The sequence below is a fragment of the Lycorma delicatula genome, chromosome 12 (genome assembly GCF_047948215.1).
Source record: "Lycorma delicatula isolate Av1 chromosome 12, ASM4794821v1, whole genome shotgun sequence".
In the NCBI taxonomy this organism is placed as follows: Eukaryota; Metazoa; Arthropoda; class Insecta; order Hemiptera; family Fulgoridae; genus Lycorma; species Lycorma delicatula.
In genome coordinates, this window is record NC_134466.1 from 32626053 (window position 1) to 32644899 (window position 18847).

Here is an 18847-nt window from a genome sequence, read left to right on the forward strand (position 1 = left end):
AAAGATACTTTTCTACCCAAGCATAGACTAAGGTTTTTTTGGAAAGCAGTAGTTTGTTTTGTACAGTTTTCTAACTAAATTTTTTGAATTTTCGCATGAAAATGATTCAAATAGAGTCGTTTTATTTTTAATCATTCAATAATATTCAAAAATTATGAAAAAAAAATAAAATAGTTAATAATTTAAATCAAAATAGTTAATTAATTAAATAGTTTCTGAAGACAATTTAATGTTTTATTTAACATGTCATTAATAAAAACTTTACCGTGAATAACAAAAACTCCCTTTTTGTGGAATCATAGGAATCTGTCGAAATCTTTGTTTTATGTTGTAAATTCTTAAACAATAATAAGTATGAGTGGGATGGAAATTCTCTATTGTTTACAAGTCTGTAAAAAATCTATCACAAATATGTTGTGGCATGTATCCACACCCATTGTTCCCTTCAACTGCAGTAGGTTTGAATGAATGAGGATTACACAGTTCTATATCGTACATCAATTGAATGTGTGGAATCAGTAAGCTTTTAACTGACAACTGCAGTGTGCAGATATTTTTTTTTCATTATATCGTTGTACAGAATTTATTATGCAAATACTGTGACACTGTTATCAAGTGAGTTTGTTCAAGTGTTCCGTTTGAGTAATACGCACCACCTCTATTTTCTACAGTTCTGTTTCTATCATAGAATATATTTTTTAAATTTTTGTTTAACTTAATTGCTACATTCCTTTACGTAAATATGGTATGTTGTTTTATTTTACTTTGTTATTTATGATTATTTTTTTTATTAATGTATATTTGAACACTTTTTGCACGAATTTTAATTCTATTGTAATATTTATACAGAAGTTAAATTACCCGGTGAACTACAAAAAAATTTTATTTTAATGAATCTATAATAGTTAAGCAAATTACAAAAAAAAAATCTGTATTTAAAACAAAAAAGAGGTAATTTACTTTTTAAATAACAAAAAAATGACAGTAGAGGTTAATACAAAAATCTTTATTTTTAAATTGAAAAAAAAATTATAACAATAATTCAAATTTCTTAAATTTTTTTATCAATATAAAAGTTCAAATCTTTTTATTGTGTTATTTTAAAGCATTATTCTTTACTAAATTGAACAACTTCTTTTACCATATTTTATTTTAAGTTGTTATATTGTTTTGTTATACTTTTTTTTATGTATATTAAGTTGAAAAGGTTTTAACAAAAAATTGTACTTTAAACAGTTGTAAAAAAAAACAAAAACATTGTAGACTGAAGATTTTGTTTCATTTTTATTTTAAAATAATATTAAAAATTTTTATAAACTATACATTTTAGTCATAATTTAATAAAATTATTATCATATATTGCATGAGTTTAATTAGCAGGTTAGTTTGGATTTCAAAAGTATTGGAGGTTTTATTTAGATTTGGATGTGGATGATTGCAAAAGCAATGGTGGAATATTGTATTATGACCCGACCTTGGTAACTGAAAAATTTCATCAATCGGCAATGTCAGGAAGTATGTTAAATTAAGGATTCAAGATTTGAGGACAAACGTGAAAAAAACAAAAAAACAATGTGAGTTAAAGAAAAGTGAGTAAATACTTAGTATTATTATAATAACATAACATTTAGCTCAAACCTATTCTGATATTCTAAGCATTATCGGAAAAAGATCAAGAAATCTTAGGGTAATATATAACATGTGTACTTATAATTGCACATTTTATATTCTAAAGAAATTTAGTTCACTTTTGACATAAGTCTCATGCATTAATTTTTTATTTTTAACCTGGTCTTTGGGTTTTTTCTTGATGATATCACCAAGCTTATGTGAATATGGAAGTGGAATTTTGTAGCGTATGAAGAATGCCATGCCAGACCGTTATTCAAACTAATTTAAATAGAAAAACTAAACATGTAAGTTCAATTCTGATTTTTAAATGATCCGATTTAAAAACAATATCACACAAAAATAAAGTAATTTTTTTAATTTTCAGTTCAATACAGTTTTATTGACTTAATATATAAACCAACACGTTATGAACCATTCATAATCAACGTCCAGCAAAAACTGCTGAAGATAAATTGACGAAAATCTACATTTAAATTTATATTTATGCACATTCGTCTTACGGTGTAAGCGCAAAGTAAGAAAGGGTTTTTTTTTTAATTCCGAGTTTAAACGGTTAAAATGAAATAACAATGAAATTTACTATTTTTTTAATTTCTTGATAGCAAATGAAGATATCAGTTTGATTTTTGGTGTGCGTATTTTTGATTGAATTTCTAGATATTTTCAAATTCCGAATTTAAAGAGTTAAAATGGATTTTTAAATTTTATTTGGTTATTTTTTTAATTTCTCTGTAACAAAGGAAGATATCACTTGATTTTCTGTGTGTGTAATCTTTATGTGAGTATCTAAAAATCAATTTATACATTTTCTGAAATTGGACCGTGAAAGGAGTGAAGAGAAGTAAAAAACTTTCGAACAATAATTACAAATTTTCTCCATTTCTGGCCGTACTAAACGAGTTAGTCAATAGATTTGGGTTTGCAAATACTCTTCAGATAAATATCGATAAATCATTTACAGGATTGTTTTAATTTCGATTTTTTAAGGGGTGCAACGGTGTACAACGCGGTGGCTCAATCATCAAACATTGCCACTGTTACTGTATGTGCTTCCCTCCAGTTAGTTGATTAAAAAAACATAAATAAAAAAAAATTGATCACGACGGGAAACGCAAGCGACAATATAGACCGCCGTCCCCACTGTTGCTAGTATATAAAAATTAATAAATATGTATAAATTATACACAAAATTCTCTTATTTGTAATTACTATTTATGCAGAGCTCTTTTAATGTACTTGTTACTGAAAAATTTAACAAAAACAATTAATTATCCGTTTTACAAAGAGAAAATAATAAACATCGATCGATGTCTTTCATGCTTATATTAATTTCTCGTTTAATTTGTTCTGTTATTTGACGTATTTCCTCTTTGTATCATAAACACGTTATTAACACATATCATAAACACGTTATTAAATATTAAATTATGACTTAATATTGAAAAATATTGATCATACGTATGCTAAAAATAACGCGCAGTTGGGAGTATTATGTAGTATACCTAATCAAAACAACATATGATAGAAAATGTGCATTCTGTTTATATTTAACTATAGAAAAAATTTGATTTTTAAGTTCAAAAATTTAATTCTTATAATTATTAAAATTTTTAAAAAAGAAAGAATTACAGAAAATAGAATAAATTATTCTGTTAATTCTTTTAATAATTTGAAATTATTGCTGACCATATTATCCTCTGAAGAGTTTAGAATTTTATCCTCTGCTTTTCATACGGAAGGTTTTGTGATCGAATCCTGGTTATGTTTGGCTATTTTCTTACCCTAAAAAATTAATATTTCACTGGAAGTTATAAATAGAAACAGTTTTTTTGCTAAAATAAATGGATAAATAACTAGCTATTCAGTTTCAAACTCCGTGTCCTTTAACTTAAAGAAGGTCTCCCCACCCACCGGCGCTAAAAATCCGGCATGGCAGGTCAGCCGGGATCTTCTATTGCCTGCCTCAAATCCCCGGCGGACGGTAACCAGGCCCGACTATATCGTTCCCAGCCCGCCCTCCTAAGATCGGGTCTCGGTCATTAGCATTTCCTGCCTCTAACCATGAGAAGGGGAAGAACCAGGCCCGGCTATGCCGTTCCCAGCACCCCCCTCGCAGGCGGGTCTCGGTCTTAACTTTTTCCCCACCTACTAGCTCCTGGAATCCCCACCCGATCATTGTAGGTCGCACAACTAAGCATGTGACCACTCACGGATGGGGCTGTCCGTCCTTCCCTGCTCAGACATCATCTAGAACCCTCTTCTCTACCCCTCTGCCACCTTGGTGATGAGAGCTTCGGTCGCGAAGGTCTCAAACTTCCTCCAGTTGGCCTCCGACCCTAAAATAAATGTCAAAAGATTCTCTATCTGAAACCCATTAATCCCGGCCGTGCTTCTCTGATTCTGCCATTCATTATACGCAAATATGGTGTGTTCTGCGTCATCCTCCCCGTCACAATACATGCAACGGGGAGAGGACCTTCTGTGGGATTTGTACAAGTAACTTCAAAAGCACCGTGCCCCGTAAAACATTGAGTCACGTAATAACCGAGCTCACCGTGCCGCCTGTCAACCAATACCCATATTTACATGAGTAATACCCATATTTATATTTAGGACATAGTAACTTCGAAAATTTACTTCTGAAATTACTATTTCTACGTTTTTTTTGAAAGAGGATTAGTTATAATTGTTAATATCAAAGAAAAAATAAATACGAGCTATAAACTACTTAAGTTAACAATCAGTAAAATACCAGGTGTACAAAAAATATATTGGAGTTTTAATTTGTTATAAAATCTCTTGGAAGAGATGTACATTATTGATTTAAGGCTAGAATAAAAAAAACTTAAAGGACAGTTTGATGCATGCATGAATGTAAATTAATTGCATATTTTTCCACTTGATAGCAAAACTAGCAAAGATGGTAACTTCTTAACAGATAGCTTTGTGTGTTTTGTGAATTTTTAAAAGGGAATCTGAAGTTGAAGTTCAACGTGCGTTTCGTTGAAAGTTGTGATCCTTCAAGCGAGAATGAAATTCATCGATGCATAATCGCTTCGAAACGATCAGATGTTTCTGTAAAGTCAAGAAAACTGGAAACCAAGGTTGTCTGAAGAAAGTGTTGAATTTGTAAGGGAATTTTCCCTGCGTAGATCTAAAACAATTGTTAGAAAGGGCAGCTGTGAATTAGCAATGCCAGTGATGACAGCGTGGAATGTTTAAAGGAAAAGCTTTCATATGCATCCATACCGTTTATAGCTGTTACAGGCTTTAAAGTCTAGCGACTGCGCTGTGCATGCCAACTTCGCAATCGAAATATTGCTGCAAGAAGATGACGATTTTCTTGATGGTATTGTGTTTAGTGATGAGTCAACATTTCATCTTAGCGGAAAATCTAACACACCTAATGTCCTTAGGCAAAAGGACTCAAGAAAATTAAATATTTTCAGTAGAAAATCTTGAGGCAATTTTACAGCCGTTCTATTCTTCTGAAGCAAGCGTAACAGGAGTTGCTTATTTGTCAACAAAATGGTACATTTTCTCACCGAAATAATTCTAAACGGAATTGGTTGAGTGATGTTTTCCCAACCACTGGATTTTTCGGCATAGACCCGACTACAGAGCTTGTATGCGGTGGACCCGAAGGTTATCCAATCTAACCCTATGTGATTTTTTCCTTTGACAAAAAAATGAATTTTTGGTTTTTACTTGGTGTTAATGTTAACTCATATATATTTGATATATTTAAAATGCAGTAAAACTCACAGCTTATGTTAACTATGAGAATGAATTCTTATACTGCGATTTACAATAGCGGCAAGCAGTGTTGATTGCTATTTACACACTGAATAGATTAAGAATACTAATTTTTTATTAAATAGTGGTAAAAATCTTTATTATTAGGTTTCTATCTTAAAAAAAAAAACACTTTTTTGATTAATTTTTAATGTAATTAAAATTTAACTTGAATAAAATTAAAAAAAAATCTGTTATGTTAAATTTTTAATAATAATAACAACTTTTTTCCTATACCATTTTGGCATTATTGGACTAACGGCTTTTCAGTTACCTTTGTTTTTCAAGAAATAATTTTTTGTCAGTAATGATTATTCCCAAGTCGACGAAAGAAAATGTAACGTTCTGAACTACACGATAATAAAATGAATAAGATAACAATTATTTCAAAAGCGGTTGGCTAAGATTGTGAGCAGAATTACTAAAACCTTATGTTAATGTGGGATAAGCACTCTTGCACGTTTAGTAAATAGCCTTGGATATTTCCATCTCTCAAAAATGATAAATGAATAATGTCGTCGAAGATATTTAGGTTACTTATAAAACGTTATACCAACATCGATATTAACGAAAATATCTATATTAAGATAGGCAGAAGCCAATATAAAATTTGTAATAACTTAAATCTGTCAGAAAAAACAACATAATTTGTAAATATTACTTTTTAAAAATTTTGTTTGCAATATAATTTAATGTGTTGATTATTTGATATCTTGTTTTGATAAATTTGAAAATGAGATAAGGATGATACGTAAACCTGTATAAAAATTTCTATCGTGATCAATCTTTGTATTAAATTGATAATATTAAATATTTATTTATTTAAACAATCAATAAGAGTTACTAATGAACGATCAAGAATGTTGCAATATATGAAAAATGGCATGCCTAACCGGAACTAGAACCTGGAATCTCTGCATGAAAAGCAGTGGTACTACCACTTTCATAAAAATTGGTGGAGTGGTGATGATAACTGTAATAATAATGCTATACTACACTCTATAATATTATAATCTTAAAATAGTGACGATGATGATAATAATGAAATTAATGATATTTAAATAACTCTCAAAAAAGTGTTTCAAAATTTCTTATGTTTTATGATTATAAGATCTTTATTATATTATATTAAAAAATTTAATTTTTTATTTATAAAAGTAATAAAATAAACTGTTATTTAGTTATTGATCTCAAATTTAAATTTAAATCTTTCCGGTTTCGTCAGAAAAATTTAGAGTTCAAAAATTAAGGATCTGACTTTTATTTTTATAATAAAATAATACATCTTTTTATAAAAAAAAAAAAACAAAAATGTATTAATTAATAAAATTAGAAACAAATTTTTTAATAGTCATAAGACATATTAATTTTAAATATAAAATAAAAGATTTACATACGTAACCAAAATAAAATACACAAACACAAATTATTTTTTCAAAATTTACTTTTCAAAAAAAGATTTATATGAAATTAAAATCTTAAAATAAAATATTTTAACACTTTATATGCTTATTGCTAATTTAAAAAAAATTACAAGTATCATGAAGACTAGAAGTTGAAACTTTGTTGCTTATTTAAATTAGCGACTAATATACAAATAAAATTTATAAAGATAACATTTTTATTATAATATGATACAAAATACAATGCGTTCGGAAAGTAGTTGCTGTTCACTGGAATTACGGAAGTATAATGACGAAACTTTCTTTATTACTTTTTATTTTTATTTAATTATTTTGTTGAAACGAATATTAAAGTGACTGGAATAGTTTATAAAATGTGTTGAAAATGACCTCCTCTAACATCAACTGCTCCACTGCACACGTATCAGTTTGTTTTCAATCACTTTAACCAGCTGATATACTGGAATGTCTCGTACGTATGCAGTTATTTTGCGATTTTTAGTTCGTCAATCATGTGTGATCTGTTGCGATACACTGTTTGTTTCGCTATTGAAAGTAACCTGGGGGAATCGGATCGGGCGATCGTGGAGGCCACAAACACCTCGAAATGATTTACCAAAGACATTTCGTAAAAATTTTTGACCTGTTAACTGTGTGCGCTGTGGTACCAGCTTGTTGGAACAAACCGTGATTGATTTCCACTTCTGTATACTGACTAATGAAGTTTGTTAAAACAACAGAATAACTAACACCACTATTAACTGTATTTTCAATAAAAATTGAACCCACAATACTCGTTCCACTCACACCGACCCAGATTCCAATTTTCGCTTCGTGTAAAGATTGTTCGTGTAAATCATGGGGTTAGTTGTCAACCAACATAGTGTATTTTGTTGATTAATGTACTCTCCCGGATGAAACCACGCTTCAACTGTAAAAACGTAATGCCGAGGATAGCTATGGAATTGTGGTCAATATAACGTTTAAATCATTGACAATAATCTAGTCTTTCGGCATGATCTGTAGGTTTCAGTTCTTAAACACACATTACTTTGTTGGGGAAAAGTTTTAGTTCTTTTGTTACAGCTTTATGTGCGGTAGCAAGTCCGGTATCTTGGTCTTAAAACGAACCCACAGGGCAACCAAACTAATGCCGAAAGAACCAAGTGCATCATATAATTCTAATGTATACTGCAGAGCGACTTTCCTAACGGGTAATAATAAAACTCATGTAATTATAAAACATAAGAAATTTTTTAAACATTTAATAGTAGCCCCTTGCTGCTCTACAAAATTATTATTACAAAGTAATGTTATATATATATATTTTTAAAAATCTGCAAAACCTACTCTATTTACCACAGGTATCACCCCAACCTCCTTGGTTTTCTCTTTCCTTTCTTACAACAGGTAAAACGGCTTAAAACCTACTTTCAGTTCGTCCAGATGTTCTATTGGACGGATCGGTCTGATTCTTTTTATTCTGCTCGGAATGGCCCACAGATTTGTAATCAAACATTAACTTCAAAGTGATTTTCCTGTGAGTTAACGAAGTTAAGGAATATATGAGGATTTCTGAAGAAGAATCAAGTTTGAACTCCGATGACGCTTGATGACCATATCTGTGAGTTATTCCATGCAGGATAAAAAATCAGTCTAATCCGTTCCCTAGAACACTTACACGGATTGGGAATAGGTTTTCAGCCCAATTTTTTATATTTTTAAAAATTTGTAAACTTTTATTGTTAACTCTATGTAAGATGTATAAACTTTCAAAAATTTGTTGAAAAATATTAAATCCGAAGGGAGATAGAGTAAAGAACAAAAAACATATTACAATCTTAAAACGTGGGGATTGAGTTTTTGAAAAAAAAAACTTTATTATTTATATGTAAGTATTTTTATAAGTTAATATTTTTTTAAGCAAATAGAATTTGCTTTAATAATATTTTCTCTAAAATGTTTTTGAAGAAAATCAAAATTAATTTTTCACGTTTCCTCTAACCCGTTAATGAATTAAAAAAAAATAATCAATGCCCCATATATAGAAATACTTGAGGCAAATTTGAAGCCGATCCGTTTGATCAGTCCCGAGATGAAAGGCTAAACGCAGTGTGACACACAAAGGCACATCTGAACGCACATACATACATTTTTTTATCTAAGTCAACTAGTTGGATAAAGCACAACAATTTTCAGTATAACCGATTCTCCATTTTTAAAATGATCACCATACTTTCCCCTTTAATATACCTTTTTTCCTGTTGTTAGCCACGGGAAATCATCGCCAGGTATGAATGAGGCATCAGAGGATGAATGAGGATGATATGTATGAGTGTAAATGAAGTGTAGTCTTGTAATATCTCAGTTCGACCATTTCTGAAATGTGTGGTTGATTGAGAACCAGTCAACAAAGAACTCCGGTATCCATGATCTAGTATTCAATTCCGTTTAGAAGTAACTGCCTTTACTAGGATTTGAACGTTGGAACTTTCAACTTCGAAATTAGCTGATTTGCGAAGACGCGTTCACCACTAGACCAACCCGGTGGCTTCCCTTTAATATACCTAATATAGTAATACTCGCCGAGAATGTAATACTTTTTATTTCTTACGTCTTATTTTAACCTAAGAAAAAAAAAATTGTAGCAGATTCATTTTCATTAAACGTACGAGCAAATATTTTTAACATGTAATGAAAAATTTTGTTCCCTAATTTCATAAAGAGAATGAATTTAAAATGATCAGGTCAGTTTAATTCCTTATTATAAAATTAAATTAATTTTATCTATATAAATATATACTGAAAAATAACAAATCTAATATGATCCGACTATCAGATAACATTATGTCTTTTAATAGTTTACGTTAAACATTTTTTGCAATTATAGTAAATTTTCTTGATTAAAAAGTAAACTAGGGAGAAATTTTTTTTGTTTTGTTTTTAATGTTAAACTCTTAGTTTAACCACAAAATAAATGCTACTTCAATTTATTGATGATACTAAATGGTTACACATGTTAAACAAAATATTTAATATATTACCGGTAAATATTAATTAAAATCGTATTTTTAAATCCTATCCTACTAAAAGACACTTGTATGTGTGTGTGTGAGCGCGCGCGCGTGTGTGTGTCCCACTTAGCTTAGCATCGGGATGTGCCGATCACTAGCGGAAAATCCCGATTCGTTAGTACATGTCTCGTGGTGGTCAGCTGTATACTTGTTATATTATTATATATTTATTATTTGTACTTGTTATTTATACTTGTAATATATATTTATTTCTTTAATCGATATATATATATATATATATATATATATATATTAATAATTTATTTTTTTATTTATGTGATTGTTTTTCTTCATAAAATATTGAACTATAACCATAACGTAGGCATCGGAATGTACCGATCACCAGCGGAAAATCTTGATTCGTTAATACATGTCGTCTGGTTGTCAGGTGTATACTTGTTAAATAAGACCGGTCTAGTATGATCAAAATCCCGTGTGTTTTCGATTGAAAATAAATCGATTAACGAAGTCGGTAACTTGATCGATTTCTGTTTTTCTATATGGATCCCATTTTAATACGAGATACAAGATATTGTCTATATCCTACTATGAATTCTATAGGATGAATTCAATAAGATACGAAACTCTATTAAGAATACTAAATAAAAATAAACTGTGATACATTTTGTTCATCACATCTCTTCCGTTGATATATAATATATAAATAGTTTTAAAAAAAATTAGCTCAACATAAATTTGTTTAGGCATAGAGTTTTATGTAGAAAATAATGTCTTATTTTGAAATATGAAAGAAATTTCACGTAGTAGGAAAATAATCGAAACCAAATTTAAGCTTGACAGAATGTGTTTTGTTTTCATTTTTTGCATAGAGTTGAAGATAGAATTGTCCATACAGTTCCGAAAAGTCATACTTGCTCCTAAATAATCTTTTTTGAAAAAAAAGAATAATCATTAATCTATATATATATAAAAGGAGTTGATTTCTTTGAAATGCAAGATTAAGGACCATATATGTATAAAAAAATTTAATTCGGCAAAAAGTTTCTATTTATTACAAGGATGGTTTTTATCTTTCTCTTTTATACTTTCAATTAACCGGCTATCTGGACATTATCTTATTCCAAAATTCAGTTATATCTATGAGACGGTATGACCAATTTAAAAAATTCAAAGCCTTATTTTTTACCATGATGATTGCTAACGTTCGCATAAAAAATATGTACGTTGGATCATTTGATTATTCGGTTATCCGTTATTTTTCCGAAATTTACTTATATCTTCGGAACGGTTTGACCAGTTTTAAAACTTCAAACACCATATTTGCTAGCAGTATAAGTACTAACGTCTGCATACAAAAGATATACTCTCGACGATCCGGTTATCCGGTTACCCGGTCATTCTCTTATTCCGAAATTCGTTTGTATCTCCGGAACGATACGACCAAGTTTAAAAATTCAAACAGCGTATTTGATAGGAGTACGACGATAGCTATCGTTAAAATTATGAAATAGAAATAAGAATTCGAAACGAATAATTAAATTACTGGAAAAAAAAATAGTAAAAATCTTTTATTTACGGAATTTTTCCTAATATACAAGTTAATGTGAGGCACGCAAAAATGAATCGTATCTTGAAAAAATTTTCAAAACTATAAAAAAAATCGTACATTTGGCTGTACCTCATGGGTTGTGTGAAAAACAGTTACAATTATTTTGTAAAATTTTAATGAATTTTATAACTAAAGTTATATATTTTTTCATGATTACGATAAATAAATCGGATTCAAAAACTAAATCTCCTTTTATTCCTCAAAGCGCAGAGCGAAGCGATGCCTGGCTGAGCGACATTATGTATATTAAACAATAATGTATCAGGTTTTTACGGATAAATTTTATCTTATTATTCTCTATAAAATATATATTAAATAAAATAACACCCACTCACAAGTAGAGCCCTACCCATTTCTCCCTGGCTTACATACACATACTCAAAGAGATAGGTGACGCAAATTGAAAATGTAAATGTTAAAGTGTAAATGAATGAAACTGAATATATTTTATACTTTTTTTTTATTTTAAACTGAATTTATCCTTTTTTTAATAATTTACCAAACCTAATCAACGATATTACTTAACTTACTCTGCATTTACCTTTTTCCGGTGAAAAAATTAATATCTCACGAAACTATTACCTTTTTATTTAATGTATTCTTTAAAAAGAAAAATAATTTGTAAAATATTCTATAATCATTTGTTAATAAAATAATTGTTGTTAATTTAAATGCTAGCATCTCCATCGCGCCCACGTCTGCAATATATACTATAGAGCTTGAAAAATTGGAAGTAATTTTTTAGTGACTATATGTGGGCTCTTACTCTCAAAGTTATCGCTATTCACAACTTATAATATATTTCCTCAAATGTTGAATTCAATTTTGAGCCAATCGTATAGGATGCTCTTTAAGTCTTTGAGCTACATTTATGGTGTCTACAATCATAAATTCTAATAGCCCTTGAACTTCTTTCTATCTATGACTTCGCCGATCTAGGCGTTATGAAAATACTAATGCCGAATTGAAAGTCGAATCTAAGCCGATTATGTTTGTGGCCTACCGGTGATGCAGTGAGTCACATTGATGAGCGAGTTGTAACTTGATGCTTGTGAGAAGGGTCTATAATAAGGGTCTCACCGAACAAATATTGTGCGTTGCGTTCTGAAAATCAGTGCGTTTCTGACTGCGAAATGGCGAGGGCGTCGGAAACGAAAAGTTGATATTCTAACGCAGAATTACGCAAGTGGTTTCTCCTTATTTATGTTGTACAGCAGCGAAATTAGTGAGATTTGAACTGTGGTAAACAATCCGGTAGTCATAAGAAAGCTACAGTTAAAATTTCGTAATGATTGGTCAGTAGTTTTTGTAATTAACGGGAACGAATTACAAAGACGTCACTTTATATAGAAGTGAGTTAAAATAAAGATTGTTTGTTTATAAGACTCTTTATTCAAATTGTCCCGTTAAAAAATGTTTATAAAACAACTAATGTAAACTTGTTTTTAAATCAAATTTAAATATTAATTCTTTATTTAATCTCTTAGTGAAGTTACACAATGATAAATTTGCAGTATTGAAAAAAGATTAGGCAGTTTGTTTTTTTGCAAAACTTTAAGTTAATATTACAATTTTTCTTTAAATAACTAATAATAAAATTCAAGTATTTCATTAATGTAAAGTAACGTAACATAAAATTATTGAAAACAGTTAACTGAAAGCAGATGTTACTTAGGGCAACATGGTTTATATTAAATTTAAAATTTCAATGCGATTTGTCTATAATATAACTATAATATGCCGCAAAATCGATACTTGTATTTCATGTTAGACGTTAAAAATATCGATCTTTTGAGATTAGCAATGCAAAAGACCATCTACGCAAATGTTTCCGTACTTTAATAATCTTAATTTACTTCGAAATATTCTATTTTCTTGTTACAATGTTTTCAGTTCTACATTAGTTTATTTCTACAGGTTTTTCTTGCAAAATTAAGAATATGTGGCTAAAATAGATTAAAGATGTTTTTCCTTTTTAAAGGTTTAATCATTTTATATTTTGAAGTATTATTTTTCAGAAATATCTTGATGAAAATGCTTTACCCTGATGAAATAATAACTAAAATTTGCTCTCCTATCAAATTTTTTTTTTAAATTTAACATTTCAATTCGCTTTTATATAAATATATTCGAAACTTAATCTAAACTAATTCATCATCAATATTTTGACTTTCTAAATAATATAATTCTATAAAATGTAAACGAGAGGACACAAATCATAGAAGAAATTTAAACCGTACAACTTTTTTAATAAGTTTACTTATTAAAAAATTTAATTTAATAAGATAAGGTTTACTTTATCAAATGCTTTGGCGAAGTCAATGTAGATTTTATCAAATTGAAACGTTCAAAAAAATTCTTTAAGTTTGACGGTAGAAAGATTTGAGATTTTTTATATGGAATAATATAATTTTAATTTTAAAAAAAAATATGGATGTAGAGAAGGATGGAGTGATACAATGAATATTGAGGAAGTAAATAACGGAATTAAAGAATAAAGAAACTTACGTGAGAAATACAAAAAATAAAAAGAAATTGGTGGGAATTTATAGTTAGAGAAAATTAAATCTTGACAACTGTATAGGTTCAGTAGAAGGAGAAAGGAAGCAAGGAAGAAGAAGGATGAAGTTAATAGATAAGGTGAAGATTGATAACTACAAGGGAACGAAAGAAAAGGCTGGGAACAGAAATGAATGGAAGACACAAGGAACCTGAAGCCAGACATAATACAAGATATGATGGTATGGATGAATATGTGTCTACACAAAATCTATTCAAAAAGTTTAGCAGGTCTGGAGAGAATGACAATTGGACTTGTTAAATAATGGAATAAATTTTATCAGTTTTTCATTCAAAAAGATACATATTAGAACTAGGTTATAAATTACACAAAAACTTTACTAATTCTGAAGGACTAACAGATCTCCTTGATGCCTGTACAAGTTCTCTATTATTCTACTGATAATCATGGTTTTGCAATTGAAACAGCGTCTAATTTTAATTTTTTTCAATTGTAAACGGTTTACAAGCTTTTCTATTTACAGTTTTTATTTGAATAACCATTCAGTATTTTTTTTTAATAAAATAATAGGAAATGAAAAAAAAAAAATTGTAAAATTTCTATTATTGATTGTAAAGAAATATTATTCTATCAAAAATAATTTCTTTAAAGTTTGATCAATAATCTCGTCATGTAACATAAAACTAATTTAGTTAACAAAGTGATCATATCAATCTAAGTCTAAAATGATGTCACAGATTTATTACTTGGCTTAAATTTCGTTTCCACAAATACTAATTTGTTTACATCACTCTCATACAAAGATGATTTAAATTTCTTAAATTTTACTGTATTCATAATTTCAGTAAATTTCAAACATTAAATGGTTTTTTATTCCCGAGTTGTTATAGAATAAATATTACTACTGAATGAAATATTATTTATTTGTTTAAATTACAATTTTTGACGTCATCTCTTTGCAAAAATAGTACGAGTCATTCTATGAAGAACTGATATCAGATTTCGGTCATTTTATACTGAATTTAACAAGTGACCTCTAAAATGAAGTTAAATTAGGAAAGCGAACATTATAATTTATTAAAAAAACAGAATTGTTGATCGTAGTTAATTATGAAATGTTTAACTAGTGTCAAAAATAATAATAAATAATTATCAGTATCGTCTAATCTACATAGAGTCACCACACATCACTGTATGGTGACTTTTGTGAAATTACTTCTGCTATGCTCCATTTTTTATTTTTTATAATAAGGTATCCGAATTGAAAAATTGATATATAATCTAGTATTTGATAATCTAATAAGCTCCTGTAAAATAGCGGGAGAAGGATCTTAGAAATAATAATTTTGTTTAAAGGTGGAGTAAAATGTGAAAAGTGAAGTATCTTATCCGTAACCATTTAGAAGTACCTGGAAATGATTGAAGATGTCTGGAATAGGTTACTCAAGAATGGAGGAGGAAGTCTGTTGATTAAACATCCCCTTCATCGCACCTCAACAGTAATGAAATTTTCATACAACTCAGATAAAATATATGTAACCCACCGGGATGGTCTAGTGGTGAACGCGCCTTCCCAAATTAACTGATTTGAAAGTCGAGAGTTCCAGCGTTCAAGTCCTAGTAAAGGCAGTTACTTTTATACGGATTTGAATACTAGATCGTGGATACCGGTGTTCTTTGGTGGTTGGGTTTCAATTAACCACACATCTCCGGGATGGTCGAACTGAAATTGTACAAGACTACACTTCATTTACACTCATACATATCACCTCATTCATCCTCTGAAGCAATACCTGAACGGTAATTCCCGGAAGCTGAACATGAAAAAAGTAAGATAAAATATATATACAGCAGAATTCAATTTGAAACAAATTTCTTTTTTTTAAATTATTTCATATACGTTGTACCATGTTATATAACGAAGACTTGTTAAAAAAATATGTATAAATAAAAATTTTCTATATCCGTGGTGGAGTGGTAGCGTCTCAGCTTTTCATACGCCGGTCTCGGATTCGATTCCTGGTCACGCATGGCATTTATCATATTAAAAGGCTAAAATAAAACATCATAAAAAGGCTAAGATTTTTATAAAACTACATTTATTTCTAAAATTCAACTGGGCCAATTTTAATATTTTTGGTGTTGTTCGGTACACTCTATTATATTTTACTTAAATAGCCTTTTCTAAATTTTAGAAATTTTTAATTTTTTTCAGTCTTTTAGATTGCTTGTAAATACTTAAATTGCCTTTTCTTTCAGAATAACTTTCTCAGTTGAAGATATGGAATGTGGATTTTTGTTTAAATTGATTCCCTAAACTAGAAAATTGGAAATTTTTTGAATGAAGACGTAAAATCTGCAAAGCTTTGTGGAAGGCTTTTTTAAAAATTGTCTTGATAATGGAACTTTTATTCTTATTTATAGTATTAAACGTCCTTCGTAAACTGAAATGTTATGCATCTGCTTTTCAGATCAGAGCGGAGGTTAACATTCTACCCAAACCTCTTAACCGCATAGGTGGTCAAGTTGTTCAGACATTTATTCGTTTACTTCCTTGCAAAAATGTTATTCGCTGCAGAGATTTTATGGAAGAAATCAGTTCTTTTCAAAATTTTTATTTACTTTATTTTTTCCTGTAATCATATTATTTTATAGATGTAAGAAACAATCCTTTACTTTATTACTTTTACTTTTTTTTAAGCCAATTCTGTGGTTCAAATCCTGGTGAGACTTGAAATTTTTCACCCATTAAAAAACTCATTTACCATACTATGACTTTAATTGGATAGTTTTTGCTTTAAGAATAAATAAAATTTGAATCATATTTCTTTCTCTATACCTTCATGACGTTTATATATTGATAAAAATTTAAATTGTAAAAGGATCAGAGCAAAACAAAATTATTTTTTGATTCAAACAGAATCTTTAAAATAGATATAAAGAAAATTTTAAACATGTACGATTGACTCATAAATACCTGAATAATAAAAATGATATACGCTAAGAAATTCTACAAACATAAAAAAAATATAAAATAAAAATCGAAGAACTATAAAAAACTGAAGAGTAGAATTATAAAACTAAATAGTAAATTCAAAAAAATGTAAAAGGTTCCTGGAAAGATCATCATCCAGCATTTTCATTATACACATTTTATTAAATGAGATTGCCAACAACAGTTTAATAAACCCTGTTATACTTTTTGTAAAAGTGTTTCTATTTTACCCATGACAGAATGGAGACGATATATGCGTTTTGGGGTAAGAGGTTTTGTGTGTGCGTGTGTGTGTGTGTGTGTGTTGTGTGTGTGTGTGTGTGTATGTGTGTGTGTGTGTGTGTGTGTGTGTGTGTGTGTGTGTGTGTGTGTGTGTGTGTGTATGTATGTATGTGTGTGTATGTCTGTTACCATTTTCCTCAAAAACTACTAGCCGCATTTCGATGCGGGTTTTCGCATTACATAGGTATGACCTCAGAGCAGGTTCTTAGATTAATTTTACGGTTATAAGACGCCAGGAGCCACTGCAGTAGATATGTTTCTTCAAAAGGACGGCTTCTGAATGTTTCTAAGTTTTTCTAACTCCAGAAAGACTATATTAGTATGTGGATTATTAAATAATTTGCGCTGGTCTAAATCAGATATGACTTATAATACTTTTTTACTCCGTTTTTTTGATGGTGGGTTTACTAAAATTTTTAATTTTATTTTTTCTTGTGCTAGTTAAAGAATAATGATATGAAGCTTGATCCAAATCTTTAAGCTAAGATATTTTATTTTTTATTATTTTTTGTCATTAAAGAGCGAACATCACAGCTATGATTATTGGCCCTTTGGAAATTGGTAGCGTATGAAAAGATGTCATGCCTGACCAGGATTTGAACCCGGGACACCGCACAAAATGCTGAGAGGCTACCTATTCACGGAGGTCATGAAGAAAGACTACTTAGTCACGTAGGAGGAGGCTACCTGCTCATGGAGATTACTCAGTCTTGGAGGTGGATATTTTACTTGATTTTCAAGCAAAAATTCGAAAAAATTACTTAAAAAAGTTTAGATAAAAATAAAAATGTATTCAGTCAATTTAAAGAACTCTAATGCACACGATTAATAACTATTTATTTTTATTCCTTTTGTTAAATTTATTTAAAAACTAGAAAATGTACACATTTATCTCTTTGGTTTTATAATGCTTTAACTTGGAGTAGTTTCTCTACATATTTTTATCACTTTTGGTAATAACTATGGTGTTTCACTTTTGCAAATCTTATGCTTTGTTTTTTTCCTGGCTTTCCTGTATTTTAAATAAAAATGGCGTCGACTTCAAAGATTCAGTATGAAGAAGAAAGGAAAAAATAGTAAGGTTTTTTTATGTCAATTTAATTTTTATACTTAGCGTCCCACGAAGAAACTATCAGAACATACTTTACTGGGGAAAATAATGAAAAATTTTCATATAAGCATTGGTCTGGAAGCGCTTTGTTTTCGAGTTTAGGGAAAGATTTCTTCCGGATTTCAGCTCTTCTAATAAAAAGAAGTCCTATTGTATTTTTCGTATATTTTGCTTAAATAAAAAACCGATTTATAAAAGTTTTTATTTACTTTTTATTGGCTATATTTATATTAATTTTTTCAAAATTAAATTCTCTACAAGTTTTGTTAGTAAATCTTTCGCATTTATTAGACGTTAACAAAGCCATTGTACTACAAACCTAAAAAAAACTTGTTTATAGATACCGAATTTTGTGTTTTACGTTATATAACTTAAAAACTACTGGAGTTACAGTTTTGATACATGTTTATCCTCTCAGCTTAAATTACGTAAGAAACTTCCAAATTTACTTTTTAATTTGGGTT

The 18847-nt window shown here is 29.3% G+C and overlaps 1 long non-coding RNA gene across 1 annotated transcript; it reads left to right on the forward strand.

Annotated features, from left to right (window-relative positions):
- The first annotated feature begins 596 nt into the window (after window positions 1-596).
- Window positions 597-18088, forward strand: LOC142333084 (uncharacterized). Its single transcript, XR_012758518.1, has 3 exons — window positions 597-745; window positions 1420-1574; window positions 17793-18088. It is a non-coding gene; the product is annotated as an uncharacterized LOC142333084 (long non-coding RNA).
- Window positions 18089-18847: the final 759 nt, after the last annotated feature.